Source organism: Sus scrofa, chromosome 13 (assembly GCF_000003025.6).
Source record: "Sus scrofa isolate TJ Tabasco breed Duroc chromosome 13, Sscrofa11.1, whole genome shotgun sequence".
Taxonomy (NCBI): domain Eukaryota; kingdom Metazoa; phylum Chordata; class Mammalia; order Artiodactyla; family Suidae; genus Sus; species Sus scrofa.
This window is the reverse complement of record NC_010455.5, coordinates 136,597,382-136,613,659: the sequence shown is the minus strand read 5'-3', so window position 1 is coordinate 136,613,659 and position 16,278 is coordinate 136,597,382. Positions and strand designations below refer to the sequence as shown.

General features: G+C 49.6%; 1 protein-coding gene across 7 annotated transcripts in view; it reads right to left on the bottom strand.

Annotated features, from left to right (window-relative positions):
* MYLK (myosin light chain kinase) overlaps positions 1–16,278 on the bottom strand; it is a 299,797-nt gene that overhangs the window by 196,015 nt on the left and 87,504 nt on the right. The window contains exon 1 of one of the 7 annotated variants that reach the window (XM_021070237.1): positions 643–857. The exons of 4 other annotated variants lie outside the window; for them this stretch is intronic. The gene's annotated coding sequence lies outside the window, so the exon portion shown is untranslated. Of the gene's footprint in view, positions 1–266; positions 507–642; positions 858–16,278 lie in introns of those variants that run through there. 2 more of the 7 variants (XM_021070233.1, XM_021070235.1) reach the window with 2 other exon arrangements.

Sequence of the window (16,278 nt, the reverse complement as noted above, 5' to 3'; positions counted from 1 at the left end):
CAAAGCTCTCCTCCAAATAAGGTTTCCACAAGTAGCAGAATTTATCAATCATTCAAAGCAGCACTAAGATAACTTGACTTTAATTCCATCAAAAGCACTTTGAATTGTCTCTTGAACCCAGAAAGGAACACTTTGAACTATGGCAAAAAGAGAGGGCAACCCCGAGGCAAGAAGACTCAGAAAAAAGTTTATAATCAGGGATTAAGTTCTATAGCAGAACAAGTTTAGAGAAGCCAGTTCTCCCCTTTCTTACCCAGAGTGCGTACATTTTAAATGATCGCTGTCCTTAAGCACCTGATCAGGCAGCAAGGCATCCTGGAAACATGGTAGCTTCCCTTCAGGGATGGGCTCCCCGCGGGCTCCGCCCTGCAAACCTGGCAGTCAGCCATGAACCCACCGGAGCCTCAGGCACAGAACAGATGCAGCAAACCACCAAGGTGCAAATGCCCCAGGCAATGACAGCTCCCTCTCTTCACCTTAATCCTCTCTCTTCAGTGAGCTAGAATACCAACAAATTCCCTAATCGCTCCTGATCCTGGAACAAGCTGCTTCTCGGCTGTGGGCCATGCAGGCTGACTTGCCATGACCCACAGAAGCAAGCAGTGGGGCAGGACCACACACCAGAGATCAGACACGCCTTACCGTGGCCTCTTCCCTGGGCAGCTCTCCCAGGAGTCGGGATGCGTGGGCTGCCTGGTTTACCCCTGTACTGCAGAGATGCCTGTCCAAGGTCTGTCCGAGAAGGTAGACAGCGAAGGAGAGCCGGGGATGCCGCAGAGCCCAGGGCCAGACTCAAAAGTTAAGGGGCGTACGTCTGACTGCTCCCAGATGTTGAAACTTGCCTTGCGCCAGCAGCCAACTTCACCCGGTCAGAGAGATCTGTTGTTCTAATCCGCCCAGCTGGGGTGACCTTTGAAACCCCTGGCTACCAGCTGCAGAGGCTCTCAATAGAGTCCTGGGGAAACCAGGGTTGGAAGCACACAGGTTTTTACGTGTGCAGAGCTGCAGGTTCCAGGCTGAGTGTGGAGCAAAGGGAGGATGCCGTCAAGCAGAGAGCCGAGTCCTTGGAGGGGCCAGGCACACCCCCAACTCCACATCTGGCCTGGCATGCCCACCCCAGGCACATCTGGCCTGGGATTACCCCCAGGGCTCCTGGGACACTTGTCTCCTGAGACCCAGCTCTCTCCTCCTTGAGCTGAAGAAGCCCTGTTTACAATCCCTGGAGAGGGAGCTGGCCCCAACAGCAGACAAGGATGGGGGGACGCCTGTGTTGCAACTGTGTTGAGGAATGTGGGCTTAGATTTGAACCAGGCTCCACAGGCTGTGTTCACATAAGAATAAGACTTAGCAGCGCTGGTCCTGGCCCCACCCCAGGGGAGATTCAGGAGTGGTCCTGGATGCATACTTCTTCTTCTTCCTTTTTTTTTTGGCTGTGCCCACAGCATGCAGAAGTTCCTCAGACTGGGGATCAAATCTACACCACAGCAGTAACCAGAGCCACAGCAGTGACAATGCCGGATCCTTTACCCACTGAGCCACCAGGGAACTGAACTCCTGGTGCCTATTTCTAAAACATGGTAGCCAGGTGATGCCAAGTCCAGTCCCTCTCCTCGCACAGAGAGAAGGTATTTCCATAGTTTGAAAGGAATCTTGCAGCATGTACCAGTCACACCTTGGGACAGACTGCAGACATCCCAATAAGGAATGATGTGGATTTAAGCTTTTCCATTGATTTTTTTTTTGCATTTTTAAATGATTTTTATTTTTTCAATTATACTTGGTTTACAGTGTTCTGTCCCCTTCTACCGTATAGCAAAGTGACCCAGTCACACACACACACACACATATATATATATATACATTCTTTTTCTCACATTATCCTCTATCATGTTCCATCATAAGTACCTAGCTTTAGTTCTCTGTGCTATACAGCAGGTTTTCATTGCCTATCCTTTCCATTGAGTCTTGAGTAAATGGTCTTCTCCTAACACCTTGCTGACCCCATAATCCTCTAGCTCAGCAGTTCTCAAACTTATGGGTCTCAGGGCCCCTCATGCCCCTAAAATTATCCCAAGGACCTTTTCTGTGTAAATTGCAGCTATCAGTATTTATTAGATTAGAAATTAAAACTAAGAAACAGTAATTCAGGAGTTCCCATTGTGGCTCAGCAGGTTAAGAACCAATGGAGTGTCCAGGAGTATGCTGGTTCATCCCTGGCCTTGCCCAGTGGGTTAAGGATCCAGCTTTGTAGCAAGCCACAGCGTAAGCTGCAGATATGGCTCAGACCTGGTATGACCATGGCTGTGGCGTAGGCCAGCAGCTGCAGCTCTAATTCAACCCTTAGCCTGGAAACTTCCATATGCCACAGGTGGCACCATAAGAAAAAAGAAAAAAAGGAAAGAAAAAAAAGAAACTAATTCATTTTAAACACCAATAATATGCCCATTATGTTAACACAAGTACCATTTTGAAAAGAAAAATACATTTTCGAAAACAAAACAAAAACGTTTAGTACGAAGAGCTGTTCATTTGTGCAAATTTCTTTAATGCCTGGCTTAATAGAAGACAGCTAGATTTTCATATCTGCTTCTGTATCCAGTTGGTTGTGACATCACAGTATTTGTAGCTGCTGGAAAACTCCCCTTGAGAGGAAAGGAGAGCAAAAAGGCACATGACATGTTCTTACAAAAGGTGCTTGGACCTCCCAAGAGTCTCAGGGACCCCCATGGTCCTCAGGGCCCACTTTGGGAACCACTGCTCTCCCCAGCACCATCTGCTCTCATTTCTGTCCTCAGTAAAGCTCACGCATGGAAAGGGAAGAGTAGTTTTCCGGGAGGAGTGGTGTGTGGCTTTGAGGGGCGGGGGGAATTACACCTAATCTGACCCTATTTTTTTTTCCCCAAAGAGAATGGTTAATAAATGTGATCCGGAGAGACTTGAAGACAGACACTGACGAAGAAAACACCTTTAAGTCAACTGAGTTCTTGGGCAAGACTTAATATGCACCCCAGATTCTGGAAGACCCTACATGTGGTAGATACTGGAATATTTTATGGATAATAAAGGAAGAAATGAACCCCCAAAGCAATGCTGTTCACCACTGAGGAACAGAGCTGAATCCAGATCTGGTCGTCTAGATGGAGGTCTCTGGGGGTGGCAATAGGAAACTCATCTTGTTTTTGTTTTTATTTTATTTTTTATTTTTTCATCTTTTTAGGGCCACACTAGCGGCATATGGAGGTTCCCAGGCTAGAGGTCTAATCGGAGCTGTAGCCACCGGCCTATGCCACAGCAACGCAGGATCTGAGCTGCATCTGCAACCTACACCACAGCTCACGGCAACACCAAATCCTTAACCCACTGAGCGAGGCCAGGGATCAAACCCGCAACCTCATGGTTCCCTAGTTGGATTCGTTTCTGCTGCGCCACGACGGGAACTCCAGGAAAGTCACTTTGAATTGGACAGAACCAAGGACAGAATTTGGACAAAATCATGGCAGGTGTGTCAATGGCACACCTCACAGCTGCCATGCAGTCCTGTGGTTATTTGATTAACATCTCTCTTTCCCCCTGAACACAAGCTCCACCACCAGGTCATGGGTCCTGCATGTTTCACTCACTACTGTATCCCAGAAATATGGATGAGCACACAGTAAGTTCTCAATAAATGCTTGCGGAAACAGGAATAAATTGAAACTCAGGCTAAAAACTTTAAAAAATCATTTCCAGGAGTTCCCGTCGTGGCGCAGTGGTTAACATATCCGACTAGGAACCATGAGGTTGCGGGTTCGGTCCCTGCCCTTGCTCAGTGGGTTCACGATCTGGTGTTGCCGTGAGCTGTGGTGTAGGTTGCAGACACGGCTCGGATCCCGCGTGCCTGTGGCTCTGGCGTAGGTCGAATCTACAGCTCCGATTCGACCCCTATCCTGGGAACCTCCATATGCTGTGAGAGCGACAACAACAACAACAACAACAACAACAACAACAACAACAACAAATCATTTCCAAAAAGTCACTTCCAGCACCATTTAATTCAGCTGTATAGGGAAAGCCGTAAGTGAACAGGTCATTACAATTAAAAAAGAAAAAAAATCTATGTCTCTGTGGCCTATAGGCATTTGGTTCCAGACACACAGGTGCCGGTCCTGGCTCTAAACCTGTTATGGATCTTGTGCTTCTTTTCTCCTCTGCTTCTCAGGTTTCCTGGCTATGAAGTGGGGACAATCTCAGCTGGCCCTGCGTACACTCTCTGGGTTTCCTGCTGGCATCTCCGAGAGCCTCAGGTCCAGGTTTCTGGGTTCCTGAGGGAAATCAGGCAAAGCCAGCCTCCTCTGTACCCATGGCTTTCTGAGCCTTTCCTCTGGGAAAACACATGACAGGAAGGCTGGCATCTGCAGGCAGATGAGCTGCCTGTGCCAGCCCCGCCACATCAGCAGAGCAGCAGACTGCAGGCGAGAGGCGGGTGTCTGCTCAGCAACTCTACCCTGAGTGCCCACATCTTTGGCAGAAAGTTCTTTTTAAATTTTCGTAACAGGGGACACACACACAGGGAGCTCGAACCAAATAAGCACACCCGACCGAACACACAGTGTGAACGAGTGAGGCCTGGTCTGGAGCTGTTCTCTGCCTGTTGGGATTCTTGCTTCATGTGAGACTTAATGAGACTAGTTGAGAGACGCTTTCTGCAACAAAAGTCACATGCAAAAAAGAAATCAAAGCCAGAGGCAGAAACCCCTGATTATAATTCACTTGGCAATATGCACATTCCTATCACAGTCCAGCAACATCCTCAAGTTCACTCGGTTCATTATCAGTTATTATCCCTGCAGAAGTAAGTTTGGGGTCACAAGCTTTTCTTTTCTCTTTTTTTTTTTAATCTTTTTGCCTTTTCTGGGGCTGCTCCCATGGCATATGGAGGTTCCCAGGATAGGGGTCTAATCGGAGCTGTAACTGCCAGCCTACGCCAGAGCCACAGCAACGCGAGATCCGAGCCACGTCTGCAACCTACACCACAGCTCACGGCAACACTGGATCCTTAACCCACTGAGCAAGGCCAGGGCTCAAACCCACAACCTCATGGTTCCTAGTCGGATTTGTTAACCACTGAGCCACGACGGGAACTCCAGGGTCACGAGTTTGTTAATTCAACCATTTGCTTCTCAAATACCTTGCCTGCCCCCACCCCGCCCCCGCCCCCTGCTCCCTGTCCCAACTCTGCTAAGCCACACCAATGTGCCTGAGACATGAGCATTGTGAGGATGCAGGCAGGAGCAGCCCCAGCTCCTTCCAAAGGAACACAGGAAATCCACCTGGGGGATTCTACCCACAGGATGGCCCTTAGCGGAGAACAAACTGCTGTGTGGTCAGACATACGTTCTCCACTGGGAAACTGTGTGACCTGAGGCAAGTGATAACTTCTTCTTTTTTTTTTTTTTTTTTTGTCTTTTTGCCATTTCTTGGGCCGCTCCCATGGCATATGGAGGTTCCCAGGCCCCTTAAGGGTCTAATTGGAGCTGTAACTGCCAGCCTACGCCAGAGCCACAGCAACACAGGATCTGAGCCGTGTCTGCGACCTACACCACAGCTCACAGCAACGCTGGATCATTAACCCACTGAGCAAGGGCAGGGATCGAACCCGCAACCTCATGGTTCCTAGTCGGATTCGTTAACCACTGCGGCACGACGGGAACTCCCCCCCCCTTTTTTTTTTAAGTGATAACTTCTGAAAGCCTTAGTTGACTCATCTGTAACATGGAGCTACTACTAGCACTCTTCTACCTGTAGGGTTGCTGCGAGGCTAGGCAATGTCTGTGAAAGAGCCAGCCCAGGCTCTGGCACTGAATAAGTACTCAGTCCACGGCGGCTACTACTGTTAATGTTGGTGTTGTTTTAAGACTTCTGTCAGAAGCTCAGAGGCTAGAAACAGGCTTGGCCAGGCAGAGGGCCAGCTCAGGAGAAATCAGGCGGCAGCAGCCAATGCTTAAATAGTTTAGAAGAAAGCGTCAGCGGCTGTGGTGCTCACTATGGCTACACCATAGCCAGCTGTATGACCTTAAGAAAGTCACTTGCTGTCTCTGGTTCTCTCTCTGACCTGAAGGGACACTCTGGCCCTTCCTGCCCTGGTTTGTCCTGTCTCTAGGATGGCCGCCAGCTCTCCGTGGGACACCTGGGCAGGTAGAAAAGGTTCCAGCAGGGGGAGCCAAGCCCAGGGCAGCGACTAGATGCTTCAGGACACAAGAAAAAGAGGAAAGAAAAGACTTCTAGGCCTGCTGCCGAATTGGGAGGTACACTTGGTCCTCAGGGCACGCCACACCAGCACAGGCCATGAAGACTGTGACCTAGACCGGTGCTAGGAACAGGCACAAATGAACTTACTCCAGCCTCTCAGCCTCTGGCCAGCTCGCAGGTTGAGCTTCTGATTCTGTGAGCTCTGTCCTGAGAGGAGCTGGGACTGAAAGAGCTGGGGCGGCGGGTGGCAGGGGGGTGGATCCCAGAAAAAAAGAGGAGGAAAAAAGCACCAATAACAGCTCCTGTTTAGGGAGCACTTACTATGTGTCAGGCATTGGAATAAGTACTTAAGTGACTTCCCTCAGCAGAGTGACTAATGCGAACAGCAAAATTAAGGGGACAGGGTGCTGGGCTGGGGAGTGTCATTTGCTCATTAAGTAAAGGGAGTATATCTTTTCTTTCTACTACGTCATCCTTCCTCTCTCACCTCCAATTTAGCCAACATTTAGTCATTTGAGTTATGGTGGAACAGGAGTCCTGGGGGCAGGGAGCAGGTGGAAGGGGTGGCAGCAGGGATGTGCTGTTGGAGTTGGAGTGTCAGAGGGCTGAAAGGGGCAGGAGAGGGAGTAAAGGGAAGGGTCCCCCCACCCTACCCCGTGCCCTGGGTCTGCCCGGCCCTTCCTCTCCTGGTCTTTAGAAAAGCCTAGGAAAGTTTTGGAAAAGAAGGCCCAGGAGGGAAGGAAGCTCAAGAACTGCTGATCACACCCTCCCTGGAGGGGTCCTGAGCAGCTCCTCCAGCTCCAGACAAGCATGTCCCATCCCCTCTTTCTGAGCCACCTGACGCAGACACTGACCCTGGGCTTTCTGCCTGGAGCTGGCCCCGCGATGATGATCTTAGGGGGGACCAGCCAGAGGATCCTGTGCCGGGAGGGCCCTTGGACTCTGAGAACATGGATGCAGGTGAACTGTGAGCAGAGCTCACCCAAGCCTGGCTGCTGAAAAAGGCCTCAACTCCACTCCACACGGTTTAGGGATGCCACCTCTAAATCATGGCCAGCACCCCATTGCCTGTTTCTCCTGGGAAAACACTAGCCCTGAGGCTGGACTAAGGCCTGGCTGATGCAACGAGGAATGGAGATGACTCTCTTGTGGGAGGTCTGCCTTTCCCGGTGAGAGGCTCAGGCATTGGGCTCAGACGGTGTCTTCCAAGGAGAGGGGGAGCAGGGAGCACTGCCAACAGGGGTGGCCGCAGAGGTGCGGATGCTGCTAAGAGCCAGGGCTGAGTCTGAAGACTGTCTCCAGCCACGAGCATCCACAGCTCCTGCTGAGCTTTCCGGGTCCCAGCAGTTGTCAGCACCCAGCTGGCTCCATCATGTCCCTGGTTCCCTCAGTTTCCCTTACTAAGAAGCCTGGGGGGTCCTTCCTTTGCAAACCCTGTGACACAGCACAGGAAAATGAGGCAAGCCAATGAGCTTTACCAAACGCTACAGTCTCGCAGATTTGAAACTGGAATTTGCAAAAGTTTTGTAATTACTCCCGCAGGCACAACCTGCCTCCTCCAGCTCTCTGGATTTCTCATTTCCCTCCCACCCTTGGTTTGTGCTGAGACAAGGGGGAAGGTGCACTGAGAAGGGAATGAGGAGAGAGCTGAGCAGGTGTCTCCAACATGCTAGAGGAGGGAGGATGCCATATCCAGGTGGGTTTTTCCCATGAAATTTTCAGGTTGGCCACCTCAACCAGAGAGAGAGCATTGATTCCCACATTAGGGCAAAGCCTAGAACCGTATCAAGAATGTCACTGGGGTAACTGTTAGTCCTGGGACACCAGAAACAAGAAACAGACAATCTAAGAGTAAGCTAGGTGGTGTTGCCAGGCAGTGGACCAAGTGATCCCATCCACAGGCTTTGTGGTCAGACATGCAGGCACTCGAACCTGCTTCTGCCACTTAGTAGCCAGATGACCACAGGTGATTTGCTTAATTCCTCTAGACCTCAATTTTCCCATCTGTAAGTCTGTTTTGCAAGGTTCTGTGGAAATGAGGGGAAAGTCTAGTATCTAGCACAACGTCGATACACAGAATAGCCAGTACATTGTAACTATGATGCAATTTCTAGTAATACCTGGCGCATAGCAAGCACTCAGCAAATGGTACTTCTCTGGTAACAGTCAACTATGAGGACCAATCAGAGGCATCACTTTTCATTTAGATGTTCTAGTTCACTGAAATGCTGCCACAAACCCCACCTTATCTATCACAGAGAGTAGATTACTAATTTGTCCTCTTAGTAAGGGTTGATGTCTTTTGATAGTTACTTGTCATTGGCTGGACAGTATGCATGGCTCTCATACTCCCGGTTAGCACGGTGGAATATGGCTGGATTGCAGACTGTGGGGGTGGGTAGGGGACCTCAATCTAGCCCAACCCCTTTACTTTACAGATGAGGAAATGGGCTCGGGGTGGACCTATGCATCCTCAGAGACCAGAGGGCAGGGATCTCTGAAGTTTGCAAGACACAGAGAATGAACCATGACCATCTAAGCAAATGCAGGAGAGAGCCGAGCTGGGCTGGGGAGATGGTGGTGCCTGTCTCAGAGCAAGAAAACTCATCTAGGGAAGGGATGGGTCAAGAGAGGTTTTGCAAGAGAGGGTCATTAAATTGAGACTTGGTTGTGGAGGGCCTTGAGGGTAGTAATGCTTTAGATAATGCCACCCACATGCCTTTGATTTAAAATAAACTGCAAGCTCCTGACAACTTACAAGATGCTTTTCCAGTCACAATCTCATTTCAACTTCACAGCATCTTGAGAGTCATTACAACCCCATTTTACTGAAAGGAAATCTGAGGCTCAAGGACCAAGTGTCTTGCTTAAGTCACATAGCTAATAAAGCAGAACTAGAATCCAGTCCTTCGTACTCCAAATCCTGGCTCAATTTGGTAACATGCTCAGGAAGGATTTAGCAAGATATGCTCAGTCTTATAATAGACACCATACCCAACAGGAAGTTTCCAGTATAACAATTGTGTTGATATTCCCTTAGCTTTCACTGGAATGCTATCTGATGGGTACAAATTCAACTAAATGTAGTTGATTCTTTACTCAGGGAAATCCCCTTATATTTGTCCCACACAAATGACTTTAATTCCTCACACCTGCAGGAGAGACCATGCTTACTGGCTAATCTCTAGCAAGTTTACGCAGGGCCTTTGCCATCATCAGTAGATGCGCCTCTCCCTGCTCGCAGAGATTCTCTCTCTTCCCATTCACAGGCTGGCCACTGCTGTTCTCACCCAGAGCTTTCTCTCTTCTCCAGGCTCTCCTTGGTTCTCCTCCCACTGGCTGGGCACAAGCCCAGACCTTGGCCTCGGGGGCTGCATCAGGACTGCCAGAAGGATGCCTCGGCAGTGTGACAAGCCCTGTGTTTCCACATGCAGTTCACCTCTTGCTTCTACTTGCCCTCCCACGACATGAGGGCCTGTCCCCAGGACAGCCTCCAGCTCTGGGTGGGAAACAATGGCTTAGTGTTTCCTGGAACTTACCTGGGGTGGCGGAGAGCTGCCAACCCAGCCCAGGCAGGTTTATCAGCCTAAGGGCGGAAAGTCAGGCTCAGACATAGCCCTATTCCTCCTTCAGGCTTCTTCAGTCTTTGGTCTGGGGGGCTGCATCATCCTCGCCCCTCTGCTGATGGCACCCAGCTAGCACTGTGCAGTCCCACTAGGGGTGGGGCACAGGGGAGCCTCCCTCTCTGAGGCTCCATCAGGATTTTTGGGTACCAACCCCAGGTCCTTTGCAAAGGAGATTCGCTCCCCCTAGGATCCTGGAATGTCAGGGCTGGAAGGGACCTTAGACACGATGCCATCATACCTCTATTCCCAGAGGGGTGCAACATCCTGGAACCTTAGCTATATTCAAGGATTTGGGGGAAGAATTTTTATATTAGAGCCAAAGCATTCACATTATTGTACAGAATGACAACTCTAAGTAGATTTTACAAATAACCCTAAGACTTCAAAGAAGTGTGATTCTTTTGGCAAGCTGCTTCAGGATCCATGCCCCAAGCCCCCACTCCCAGAATACCAGTTCTTTCTCTATTTCCCCCAGGGATGGCAGAATCAAAGAAGCACTGGCCCCACCCAATCCACCTGTTTCACAGAAAGAAAACCTCAGGTCCAGCCAAGTGAAACGACCATGAACCACAATATCTACTGTTACTCCTCCTCCTCCTCCTCCACTGACTGAATGATTACTAGGAGCCAAGTATTGTACTGAGGGTTTTACCTAAGTTAACTTTCATTTTCCAAACAACTCTATAAGATAGGTATGATTTTCATTTTAAGATGAAGTCTTAAGTTGAGCAAAATCTAGAGCTAATAATGATGGCTACTTCTTATCAACTGGATTTGAACCCAGGCCTCTGGCTCCAAGGTTCAAAACCTCAGCAATATCACACTATTAAAGATGCCACAGGGGAGAGATGGGACTGGGTGGCGGTCCAGGGTGTGGGTGTCTTGTCCTGAATCGGCCACTAGATTACACACAGCCCCAGAACACAGGGGGCCTTAGCTCACCCTCAGTCTATCAGGAAGAAAACTGAGGCCCAGGGAGAAGGGCCCGACTTGAGGGCAGAGCCACCAAATTTCAGGGAAGGGATTTGCTAACAGTGGGCTTTAGGGAAGTATGCTAACATCTCTGGGGTTGGAAGACCGCTGACTTCCCTCCTGGCTGTGCCAATTATAATCTGATGCGTACATCCTGCCCACTTCATGGGCCTGAGCACCTGCAGGGGCCTTACTCACTTTGGTCTGCAGACAGCAGCACAGACAAGCTACCCTTAACCTCTTGTCTTGAAGGCTGGACAGGGCATGCTAGGGGGACTCATCTGACAGTTGCCTTTCACTTCTGGTCCCAAACTGATCAACTAGTCTGCTAGTCATTAGCTAAGCCAGTCATTGAAGGCCAGGAAGCAGAATGTATACACAGTAGCCAAAACCACAGCCACAAGCACGCACACCCCTCTCAGCAAGGAAATTCCAGAAGTTTGTTCATTCCTGTGGTTCGCATCTATAAGAATTTTCTTCCAGATCCCAATTTCTTAGGCCCCTGATGTTTGTCTAAAAAGCCGACTCCACAGCTAGACAAAAGCATGTTGAAAACATGTGACTCCCTCGCAATCATTCGCAACATTTACATTATCAGTGGTCTCCAAACTCGTCACCAGAGCCAAACGAGGCAGCTTTATCAAGTCTGGGCTCCCAGAGAACCCCAGCAAGGGGGGCTCAGAACTCACAGTCTGTCCAACCCTCATTGCCGTAGGTTTACCGAGCACCTGCCATGGCCACCAGGAGCACACGTAAGGTGAGGTTAAGCAAAGTGTGACACCCTCCCAGATCGATGACAGCGCTGCAGACAGAGTAGAGACACACCCGTCTTTAGACCTCACTCTGCCAACAGTCTCCGCCTGTGCCCGTGGTCTCCCTCCCTGGCACCCTGACTGCCCTCCCCAGCCCTGCCCCGCTCCTGCCTTTCCTTCTGAAGCGGCCCTTCTCTGGGTGAAGACCCCTGAGAACCACAGGTGGACAGGATGTCCTCAAACCCGGAGCTGGGCTTTGCTGAGCCCAGGCTCTCTGGGCCCCAGTCTCAGGCTTGTGTTGGCCCAGTGCCTCTGTGCTCAGCCCTCCAGGTTCATTTCTGACAGCTCAGGGACATAACTACCCTCCCCCCATTCCAGCCGAGCTGGGGCAGCTGTGGAGCCAGGTGGGGACAGATGAGAGGACCCAGAGGCAAGGTCAAGTAGGACACAAGTGCTGCCTTCAAGCACTCCCTGAAGACTCAAACAGAGCCAATCTAGGTGCTGGGATTCATGGGGAACCAGCCCAGATCCCAGGGGAATTTGTGCCTGAGGAAGAAGGAATCAGAACATCAGAGAGTGAGACTCAGGGAGCACTCGTGGAAGGGCCAGCACACCTCACTTTGTCCCCTGGACATCAGGAACCCTCAGCCTTCGGGGAAGACGCTGACCCGAGAGTAGATAAAGGGCTCACAGCCATCTACCTGCTTCCTCCTCAACGCAGCTCAGCCCTTCCACTCCCACCCACTGTCACATCTACCCCTGAGCACATGGGGCTGCAGCTTCTGGAGGCTCTCCTCCAGCTGTGGCTCTTCAAAGCTGAGTGACCCCAAGTTCACACGGCCCCTCCCTGATGTTCTAGGCCTGTCCAAGGTCCCCACGAGAGCTCCTTGTTCCTCTTCTGGATAGGCTCTGGGACCCTGAACACTCACTGGGGGCTGGAAGGCCACCATCTCTCACCATCCCTTTCATGCTCCTTGAGTAGGCAGGACAATCCACCTAAGCACCCGCCATGGTGCTCGCAGCAGGGCTGGCCCAGCGCCCAGGCTGTCCTGATGCGACCTTCACAATGGGTTGCGGCTCAAGGCCCTTCCAGACCATGGCCTGCCTGCCTCCCTTCCTCCCTCTCCTCTCAAAGGACCCCTTCTGGTTCCCTGTTCAGCAGGAGACTTGTGATGCCATTCAGAACATCTAGTCCTCACCATCTGCAACAACAGGAGATAACAGGGAGTGATGCACATTCTCCTGTAATGATTTTTTCCACCAATCATCTCCCTCCCTTCCTCCTCAGGCATCACTGAAGATACTGACAAGGCTAACATGTGTTTCTTCTCTTCTCCTGCCCCCCAACCTGCTCCAGAGAGAGGCTGCTGAGAAAGAACATGGTGACCCCTGGGAACCTGGAGAAAGGGTATGAAGAAAAGTGAGAGCACAGTGCACCAGCAAGAACACAGTTAAATGCGGCTGCCCCTCGGCAGAGAGGACGGCGCTCACAGGTGTCAGCTCAGCTGGCCCCAGTCATGGCCAGACCACCTGACCCTCCAGCCCTCTCCTGGATACAGGGGCCAGCAGGATGATCAGGGGCCACCCCAAGTGTCAGCTGGGCTCACACCTGGCCAGGGGAGCCAAGACCTTGCAGACAGGGCACTCAGAATCCTTCTGGAGTCCAGATCAACGAAAAAGCATAAGATAACCACAGGGGCCAGGAAAATGGGATTGGAAGTAAAACAGTTAGTAGGGAACTGACCTGTTCACAGTCCTTCAAACCCTCCATTCTTTTCTATGGCTGAGTAAAATTCCATTATCTATACACCACATCTTCTTCTTTTTTGCTTTTTAGGGCTGCACCTGCAGCATATGGAGGTTACCAGGATAGGGATCCAATTGGAGCTACAGCTGCCAGCCTACACCAGAGCCACAGCAACGCGAGATCAGAGCAGTGGCTGAGGCCTACACCACAACTCACGGCAATACTGGATTCTTAACCCACTGAGCGAGGCCAGGGATCGAACCCACAACCTCATGGGTCCTAATCGAATTTGTTTCCACTGTGCCATGATAGGAACTCCCCCCACATCTTAAACCAATCTCCTGTTGATGGGCTCTTTGGTTGTGTGCATGTCTTGGCCGTTGTAAATACTGCTGCTATGAACTCTGGGGTGCATGTATCTTTTGAATTAGAGTTCTTGTCTTTTCTGGATATATGCCCAAGAGTGGGATTGCTGGATCACATGCTAACTCTATTTTCATTTTTTAAGGAACGTGCGTACTATTTTCCATATTTACATTCCCACACACAGTGTAGGAGAAGGGTTCCCTTTTCTCCACACTCTCTCCATTGGTTGCCGATTTTCTGCAACAGCTTTAAACTCACTCCAGTTCCCTTGTTTCATCCTCTTTTGTCATTGTTCATAAATAAACATTATTTGCTGCGAATTTGGTTGTGAGTAGGATTGCAAATGACTTTTTTTTAAATAAAATAAATACTATAATTTTATATATTTTTTTCCAGAAGTTTTCTCTATATGTACTTTTTTTTTTCTTTTTGCCATTTTTTGGGCCACTTCTACAGCATAATATGGAAGTTCCCAGGCCAGGGGTCGAATTGGAGCTGCAGCTGCCAGCCTACGCGACAGCCACAGCAATGCAGGATCCAAGCCAGATCTGCAACCTACACCACAGCTCACAGCAACACCAGATCCTTAACCCACTAATCAAGGCCAGGGATCGAACCCGCAACCTCATGGTTCCTAGTCAGATTCGTTAACCACTGAGCCACAATGGGAACTCCCATATGTACTTTTTAAAACAAAATTATGGAGTTCCCATCGTGGCTCAGTGGAAACAAACCTGACTAGTATCCGTGAGGATATAGATTTGATCCCTGGCCTTGCTCAGTAGGTTAAGAATCTGGCATTGCTGTGGCTGTGGTGTAGGCCAGCAGCTGTAGCTCTGATTTGACCCCTAGCCTGGGAACCTCCATATGCTTCAGGTGTGGCCAAAGAAAGAAAGAAAGACGGGAGGGAGGGAAGGAAGGAAGGGGTAAAAAAAAAATATTACACATACACATTATCATTGTCTTCATCTTCATACTTTTGTTCAACTACACTGCAAACTTTTTTTGGGTTATGGAATACTCTTCCTAAGTCTCGTTTTTAATGACTTTATAATATTCTGTCAAGTGGATGAACCATCATTTATTCAATCATGCCGCTATTATTTACCATTCAGGTTGCTCCCAATTTTGCTAAAACAAACAACATCACAAGCCATGATTTCATGAACTTTTCCTTCACTCTAGATGATATTTCCTGAAGATACATTTCAAGAATTCTTTTTACTGAGTCAAAGTGCTTGACATTTTTACAGCTCTCAAATCTAGGTCCTCTTTATTTCTGTCTACCTGACTTCCCAAGTATTTTGCTCTCCTTCCTCAGCCCCAGGTTGATCTTGAGCAGGTTGGTCTGGTGCCAGGGCTCAGGTATGAGCCAGGACCAGAGATTCCTGCACAGTTGGAAGGGATGCGCCCTTAGATACCTGACCAAGTCGGGCAAGTCTGGAGAAGTGAGATGAGCATTGAGCAAGACAGGGAGGGATCCAACCCCAAGAAGTCACGCGGTTCAAAACAACAGTTGTTACAGAGCAAAACATGGGGCCTCTGCTCTCTCCTATTACGACCCTGCCAGTGAGGATAACCCTGGATGCCCAAGTCTTTTCTTCCCAGCTGAGTCCGACCCTAACCTCAAGGTACCCTCCTCTCTAAGGCCTTCCCAGCAAGATTGATGACATGGGTTCATGAGCACCGACTAGAGCAAACTTTCTGATCCATGATCAAATACGAAAAACGAGGACAACACATGGAGATTTTCACATAGCTCATTGGACATAGTTTAAAAGGCTGCCCTTTAATCTCAGTTTAAGTCTTCAGACTTTCTTGGTATTCGTGTATTCTTTCATTCATTTGTAAAATTGTCCATGACTTTGTTTAATTAATGGTTCTCTCATCTGTCCCATATATTTTGAGCTCACTACCCGCCAGGTGCTATTCTAGACCCTGGAGACACAGCAAGGAGCCCAAGGGATAAAGGCACCCGACAATTAGCCATTCTCCTTGTGATGTAGATGCCTGACATCTAGCTTTTGATCACTGAGGCCTCCACTTCAAAGTGTTTCAGAGCGTTCCTGCCGTGGCAGAGCGGAAAAGAATCCGACTAGGAACCATGAGGTTTCAGGTTCGATCCCTGGCCTTGCCCCGTGGGGTAAGAATCCAGCATTGCCATGAGCTGTGGTGTAGGTGGCAGATGCGGCTCAGATCCTACATTGCTATGGCTGTGGTGCAGGCTGGCAGCTGTAGCTCCAATTCGACCTCTAGCCTGGGAACTTCCATATACCCTGGGTGCAGCCCTAAAAAAAAAAAAAGTTTCAAATAAACACACTGTCAGCTACAGGACTAGATAAACAGGCAGGCTGCCCCACCCATGAAGTTCCCCATTTTTAAAAAGAGTTTGTGTTGACCTAGATCTAGATAACTAACCATTTGACTATTGCTTTTCCCTTCTTGGGCTTTAATTCCCAGTCTTAGGCTTTAAATTCACCCATAAAGAGTCAATACTCGAAACCCTAGGAACCCTACCCTCAACCGCAATAAAGGCAGAACCCCAAGTCTGCTTGTTCTCTCATTCTCTCTCTCTCCCACCCACCCA